This window comes from Myotis davidii, unplaced genomic scaffold (assembly GCF_000327345.1).
Source record: "Myotis davidii unplaced genomic scaffold, ASM32734v1 scaffold130, whole genome shotgun sequence".
Taxonomy (NCBI): domain Eukaryota; kingdom Metazoa; phylum Chordata; class Mammalia; order Chiroptera; family Vespertilionidae; genus Myotis; species Myotis davidii.
In genome coordinates this window covers 6,207,852-6,215,604 of record NW_006285040.1, presented here as the reverse complement: position 1 = coordinate 6,215,604, position 7,753 = coordinate 6,207,852, and the positions used below count along the sequence as shown (strand labels likewise).

Here is a 7,753-nt window from a genome sequence, read left to right as displayed (position 1 = left end):
TCTGGTCCATTTTCAAATGTGCCTGTTTTTCTGCCAGTACCAGGCTGTTTTAATTACAGTGGCTTTGTAGTAAAGCTTGATAGTATTGTGATCTCTTCAACTTTGTTCTTCTTTCTCAAGATTGCTGCAGCTATTTGGGGTCTTTTTTGAATTCCAGATGAATTTTTGGAGAGTTCGTTCTAGGTCTGTGAAATATGCTGTTAGTATTTTAATGGGAAGTGCATTGAATTTATAGATTGCTTTGGGTAGTGTGGACATTTTAATGATGTTGATTCTACCAATCCATGAACATGATATGTTCATCCATCTGTCTTCCTCTATCTCTTTTTTCAACATCCTGTAGTTTTCTGAGTAGAGGTCTTTTACCTCTTTAGTTAATTTTATTCCTAAATATCTTCATTTTTTTTTGGTGTGATGGTAAATGGGATTGTTTGGGGGTTGGAATATTTCACCTTAACCTTGAGCGTTCTCCAAGATTCCATGCTGTATTGAACTGGCTCACAGCCATGACATTTTGCAACAAACTGTACTACCCCTCCTTTCCACGGTAAGGTATTTGGTGCTGGACTTATACAAAAATGACCAAAATAAAATCACTGAAGAAAAGACCAAATGATCAAAATAAAATCACTAAGTAAAATCACTAGTAAAAAGTATAACACTTTCCAACTCTGAACTCAGTATTTGTTTAGACAGATTCCATCTTTCATTTGTGCCTTCATTTTCTTTGCCCAGGTGTATCACCTTATACCTAACTCTGTTGTTTCTTTCTTACCATGTTCTTGTAGAAATCTAGACTTTGGCCTAGAAGGCAAGCTCTAGGAGGGCGGGAACTCTGACTGCTTTGTTCACAACCACATACTCAATGCCTAGTGCCTGCCTGGCATAGTATGTGCTCAATAAACATTTGTTGAATGAATAAAGAGAGGGAGGAGGTGCTGACCAGAAAGCTGGAAAAGAGGAGAAGAAAAGTTTCTGAACTGTGTGAATCTGGCCTGCAGGCCCCTTAACTAGTGCCATCACTTTGGATAATGCACCTGAAATTCTATAGTAATTGCTGAAATAAGTCACTGAGAAAGTAGACATACCTTTCCCACCTGTAAAACAGAGGTAATTGTGCCTGTCTTGTAGGGGTGTTGTAGGGATTAAAGAAACACATGTAAGGTATTTAGCTCTGCATTTGATGCAAAGTAGGAGCTCAGTAAATTATAATCATTATTGTTATTATTGGTTTGTTTATCCCCTATATTCAATCATTCTGCTGTTCTTTTAACTTTAGCCAAGGACATCCCTAGAAAACTAGGCCTGTGTTAATCCATGTAGTTTGCAATTTTGTGTTTTTAAATTCAACAATATACTGTATTGTTCATATTTTTCTTTTCCCAATTGGAAAGATGCCCAAAAGCAAATAACCCAGTCACATATAGATTAAACAGCAATTTCCAACCACTGTGCAGATACTCTGGTAATGAATTTAGCATGCCAGTCAGTTGAATGTGGGAATTTCCAAGCAGACTCTGGTCCTTCAGTATCAAGAGGATTATATTTGCCATCTACTCTCTCTGGCTGTACTGGAGTGAGGATTACTGAGTTGATATGTATTAAGTACTTTGACCTGCAGGGAGGAAAAGGTGTCATAGAAACACAAAGAGGTAATAAATGCCAAACAAACTGCTTTAACTGAATGGCATGCTGGAGGCTTTACAAAGAAAATGATAAGGAAATAGTAAATTATAATTTCCATCAATAATTCAGCTCCCTTATGGTTCTTCATGCATGGATGAGCGAGTATACAAAATAGAGAATGGTTCTAAAATTTATGAATTTGCTCCCGTTTAAACTTTAAACATCTCAAAGCTAATTAGTGTTTAGTTTTCATTAAGTTCTAATGAAAGCACTTCATACATATGCTGGGTCCTCACAGCACAAAGATTCATCAAATATTTTATGTGATTGAGTTTATGATCAAGGCAAAATGCCTTAATTAAATAAGTAATTAGCCTTGAGGAGAGAAATGAACACAGAAGTCCAACTAGTGAATTTAACTCTTCCTCCCAATAACAGCCAATAGTCATTCCGTCTGCAGTTAGATAGTATAGTTATATAGATCATAGGAATTACACACGATCCTCTGGAATGCACAATGGCAAAATAAAAACTCAGGGTAAAGTACAAACTTAAATACGACGTAGCAGAATGATGATTAGCCTGGGTGCCAAGAAACCTGGTTTTGATTCGGGCTGCCATGCAGAGATAGCTGTGTGACTTGGGAGAAAGCACCTTCACCTTTCTGGGCCTCTGTTTTCTCAATTACAAATGAGGAACACTGGACTACATGATTTCTAAAGTCCCTTCCAGCGCTTACATTTTTCAAGCCTTTGTGGAAGAATTCCTCCCTTTCAGTTCTTATTTTGGAAACCACTTGCTTCCTAGCACTGTGCCTGTCAATAGCATTGCTGCCAGCAACTTACAAGGTAGGTCTGTCGGTGCATGAGAGAGGCATCTGCCTGATCTAGTTTTGTTACTGTGGCAGCATTTCAGCACATCCTCTGTGCTTTCCGCAGGAAGCAGCCAGGCAGCAAAATTGCTCCAGCAGAAAACAAATCCAGCTGCGGGGCATCTTCGAAATGCTCCCTATGTGTTTTTCGATTTAGCCTATTAAAATTTTAAAACACAATTTAGAGCTACAGTGTACCGTCTTCTGTTACAAAAATGAATCCACATTTCTCATTTCTGGGTTTGGGGTGCAGGGGAGGGTAGGAGGGAAGGGGAATGCTCAGAGAGAGAAGATATTTTATAATGTGGAGCGTGATTTGCCTTCGATCCCTCCTGTCCAAGCACTCATCACCTGTGCCTCATTCAAGGGCTTGCATCCCAGTCTCCCCACAACCCAGCGCGTTCACAACTGCAGGTTACAAGAGGGGGTTGGAGCAGGGCCAGCCTAACCTGCAGGCAGAATGGGTGGTTTGGGTGAGAGGTGTGATCTGAGAAGCTGTGGGTTGGGATTGGCAGGAGGGGTGGAAGTGGTGGACAGAGAGGACAGCTGAGCAGGAGGGGCAGAGTAACAAGCCACGGAGCAAGGAAGAGCCTGGTATGTTTGGCTCCTGCAAGTAGTTTTCAGTGGCTTTGTGTTTAATGGAAGGAAAGCAAGAGATGAGACGGAGAAATAGGTATCAAACTTGATGCACAACGAATATCTTTGCGGCCCAGCCAATATAACGGTATGTAAGAAACGTTTTAATAAAAATTTCATAACTTAATTTTTACAATATTCTGTTATACATCGTTATTAATAACAAATTACAAAGTCCGCTAATGACTGATTACTATAATCATATTGCATTCATTTCCCTTACGCGCCTTACACACAGGCACACTGTTTCTCTCCACTAATACTAGCAGCGAATATTTTAGCAGCTGATTGCCACATCATTAGTCCTGGACTGACTTGTTTGGTGTGCGCAACAGGAAATATGTCACTTTTGGAGAACCCTAGCAGCCCACAAGTACAAACTCAGACTGATTAAACTAGAATCTTGGAGATGGCAGATCCTAGGCTCCACATTTTTAAAAGCTTCTTGGTTGATTCGAACGAGCAGCCAGGGTTGAGAACTTTTGCTTTTAATGAATATATCTGTTTTAGGAAAACCTCTATTTTTATCCACTTCCTCCTTCTAAGATTTACATATTTTGAATTCAGTTATCTGGATCTCTGAACAGAGGTGGGAAATACCAGACGTGAGATACTTACAGGTATCTGTTTTCCCCCTCCCCTGCAGATTAATTGTAATGCAATGAATCTTGAATGCAAACTACAGACGCATGCTTTCTAGAGCATCAAGAGAGAGCCCGTTGAGTGACATATTGCCATTCTGCTACATTTTTCTGTCAACTGCTTCAAGTGTCACCAAAACTCCCGCCTACATAGCAAGGAGACATAATCCCACTGCTCTCTTGTCCGCAACTTTTTCTGCAGCCTAGAATCCTCTTTTTAACCTGAGCTTTTTTTTTTTCTTCCAGAGTAGAAAATGTTTCTACTCTTGCTTTTTATCAGAGGCCTTTTCTGCTGTCTCAGTCCAGCCTTATGTATGTAGTGGTTATAATATATCTGGCCACAAAACTTGGCTATCTAAAACCCTGTATTTCCCATAACTGACTCCAGTTTCTATCATGAGTCCTCATTCTACTTGATGGCAGAACTGGAAGCAAGTCAATTCCAGGTAAACTCAGTCCATTCAGGGTTTTTCTCCCTCCCTAGAGGGTTTGGAGGGGACTGTTAGAACATCTGGACATGGAGAGGGCTCCTCTGGTCCTTGGTTGTCATCTGTCCATGCTGGCATCCTCTGCCATGCCTTGTTCCTAGAAGTCACCAGTTGTCAGCATCTCTCCCCGCTGGCATCCACAGAGTCAACTGAGCTCCCATCTGGCTTTGGATATAAGGACAGTGCTGACATCTGCTCCTGGGCCCTCTCTTCCCAATACAAAGCATCTCCTAATCTGCCAGGCCTCCTTGAGATAGTCCTGAGCCTGTCTCACACAAGCGTGGATGCACGGCTGGCTACTCCAAGCTGGGAGACTCAGGACTGACCTGCAATGCTGAGATTTCTTACTCTACCCCCTCTGCGCCCCCCCCCACACACACACACATATCCCTATCCCCTCACACACAAGAGCAAAGGGCTAGACAGTCTCAGGCCTTGATCTTTCCTGGGATTCCCTGGGAGGACAAAGCAGACCCTCTCAGCCCTTGAGCCCCCATTCATCATCAACCCAGAAAGGGGCCAACTCAGGGTCGCCCCTTAGAGACACACAGCAGTCTTTTCCCTCTTCTCCCTTATTCCTCATTCACAGAACCTTCACTTATCAGAGCAAACAGGAAAAACTGCTGGCTTAATGTGTGGCTACAGAGTAGGGGCAAACAATAACCTTTAATAATTTTAATAAAAAATTACCTCAATAATTTTAATTAAATTTTAATGCACAAAATATACTTAAAATACATTAACACTTCAAAAATATTCTATTTTTTTCAAATGGGAACTTTTTTATTTCAAGAAAAATGATTTTAAATATAATAATGTTACATGCAATAAACATTAATATTTTAAGAAAAATGATCTTAAATATAATAATACATGCATAAATATTAATATCTCATGAAAAACGATTTTAAATATAATAATGTTACACGCAGTAAACACCAATTATTCAAGGAAAATGATCTTATATGATAATATTACATGCAATAAACATTAATATTTCAAGAAAAAAGAATTTTAAATATAATAATAGTTCCCAAACTGTACTAACATAGTATGATATCACGAAAGTTGTAGGAAATATTAAAAATATTATTCTACCACATCTCCTTGTCAGAAGTCTGCCTTCAATTCCCTCATTCTCATCAAGAAAAATTACATTAAAAACTGGACACATTCCTATCTAATAAAAGACAAAAGGGTAATTGACCGGACCTTCGCTACACTTCCCATTGGCTAATCAGGATGATATGCAAATTAACCGCCAACAAAGATGGCGGTTAATTTGCATACATAGGCTCCAAGCGGTGGAGCGAAGCCAAACGTACCCGAAGCTGGCCGAGCAGCAAGGCCTCACGGCTCTGGGATCAGCGGAGCCTCGAAGCCTGATGGCTCTGGCCGGACCCCAGCCGGAGCAAAGGCCTGGGTCCCGGGTGCCAGAGGAAAACTGGTGCCAGCAGCCAAGGGAAGGGAAGGCCTATTGCACGAATCTCTTCATGAAACAGGCATCTAGTTTGTTACTATAATAGCCAATATTTATTGAGGCTTTTTATATACCAAGCAGTTTCAAGTTCCTTACATTTATTACCTTATTAGCCCTCACAACAACCTGGTGAGGTAGACACCATTGATTACCCCATTTTATAAATGAGGACATTGAGAGTTGTTGCTTTCAGTGACTGAGTCCATAAATGATGGCTCTGATCCAAAAGCCCAGGTTCTAATCTCTATACTATCTTTTACGGACCCTGTGAATTACAGACCTGACCAGGTTTTTCTCTTGGTCATGGCTACTAGAAAGCTTAGCAATAAAAAGTGTATACATCTTGGAGTGTCTTTATTCCTCGCTGTTATATAGGGTGTCCCAAAATTCACGCAAGATTTGAATTTTGTGTGAGCATTAACAACAACAACAAAGCCTAATTTTACTTGGTTTATTGAATCAGATTCTAATATCTCTTGCCCTTTGATTTCAATCCCTTCAATTTGATAAGCATTACCAAGTACCAATTATGGCCCAGGAGCAGGGACAGTGAAGACCAATGAAGACCACGGCTTTGCCTATGTGCCAGCAAAGCCGTGGAGGCCATTTACCCGATGTGCTATTCCCTCCATAACCCTATACTGTATACTTTATGAATCAATAAAAAATTTACAGTTTTTAATTATAAACCCATGTTTTCTGTCAAAATTGGGACACCTTATATATCCCTACCTTTGTATTCTTTATTCTTTTTTTAAATTTCCTAATTAAATTCCCTTCCCATCTTTTATATATCCAGGTAAGTTGCCACATAGCCTTTCAGAAGAAGTCATTACATGCCCCTCCTTAGACTCTCATGACCTCGTCTGTCTCCCAAAGCTGCTTGCTCTGCCTTTATCACCCTCTGCCACGGGCCCTGCGCAGACTTCCCTGAGGCCCACCCCTCATGTCTCTACCTCCTCCCAACATTTCTGAACTCAAATGAAGTGCCAGAGAGACCAAGTGATGCAAGCAGGAATAGCAGGGAGTTTACTCTCTGTACGTTGCCTTTAGCCAATGGGCCACAGGAGATGGGAGGAAGACAGCAGATAAATGTGCTCTCTGTGCCTTTGTTCAATGGATCATTTCAAGGCACAGATTTTCTGAACAGCCCCTCCAGAAATACTCCATGCGCTCAGGCAATCCCCTGTACATCTTCAAATCTTGTGAAGAAGTAGCCAGCTTGGTATTTGCTAAAATACTCACTGTCAGTAAGTGGGTGGTTGTGAGGGTAACTTCCAGGAAAAGGTGGGTCACTTCAGCTGAAGGTAATTCTCCAGAGACGAGGGCAGCTGTGAGCCATTAGCAGCCAACGCTCATAGCATCTGGGGAAATGATGCTCTGACCTTGTAATGGGGTGGACCAATCAAATATCATCCACCACAGGAGATAAAAACAAGTGTATTACTTGGAAACTGATAGAAATTTGAGATATCAAGGGTCAAGTAGGCAGTTGAAAAGTCTATAACTCAGAGAAGGGGGTCTGAACTGGATATATATATTTGGTAGTGGTCAGTATTTAGATGGTATTTTTTAAATCATGTGGATAGCTCTACTGATATGCTAGAAAAAGCTCTAGCATAGTGAAGTAAAAAGGAAGCTGCAGAATAGTGTTTATAATACAGCCTTTTGTATAAAAAAGAGGAAAACTAAGAATACACATACATATACAACAGGAAACATTTGCATTTACAAAAGGAAACCCTGGAAGAATACACAAGGAACTAATAAAAGTGCTTACCTGAAGGGTAATGGGGAAGAGGTGCATATGGAGAGGAATAGGCATGAGACTTCTTAACGTATTTTTATATCATTTCCGTTTTCTAAGTTATTGCCTATTATAAAAATAAATCCTGTTTTAAATTCTGTTTTAAAGAAAGAAATCCATGTAGAGAGTTGAAATCTTCCATGAAGAAAGAAAGGAGGAGAGCGGAGAGCCCAGATCCAAGGCCTAAAGAAGATGGACATTTAG

The 7,753-nt window shown here is 40.4% G+C and overlaps 1 long non-coding RNA gene across 1 annotated transcript in view; it reads left to right on the top strand.

Annotated features, from left to right (window-relative positions):
• The window catches only part of LOC102754025, a 74,720-nt gene extending 66,973 nt beyond the window's left edge, over positions 1-7,747 (top strand). The window contains exon 3 of the long non-coding RNA XR_435240.2: positions 7,658-7,747. This is a non-coding gene — a long non-coding RNA (uncharacterized LOC102754025). The remainder of the gene's footprint in view (positions 1-7,657) is intronic.
• Positions 7,748-7,753: the final 6 nt, after the last annotated feature.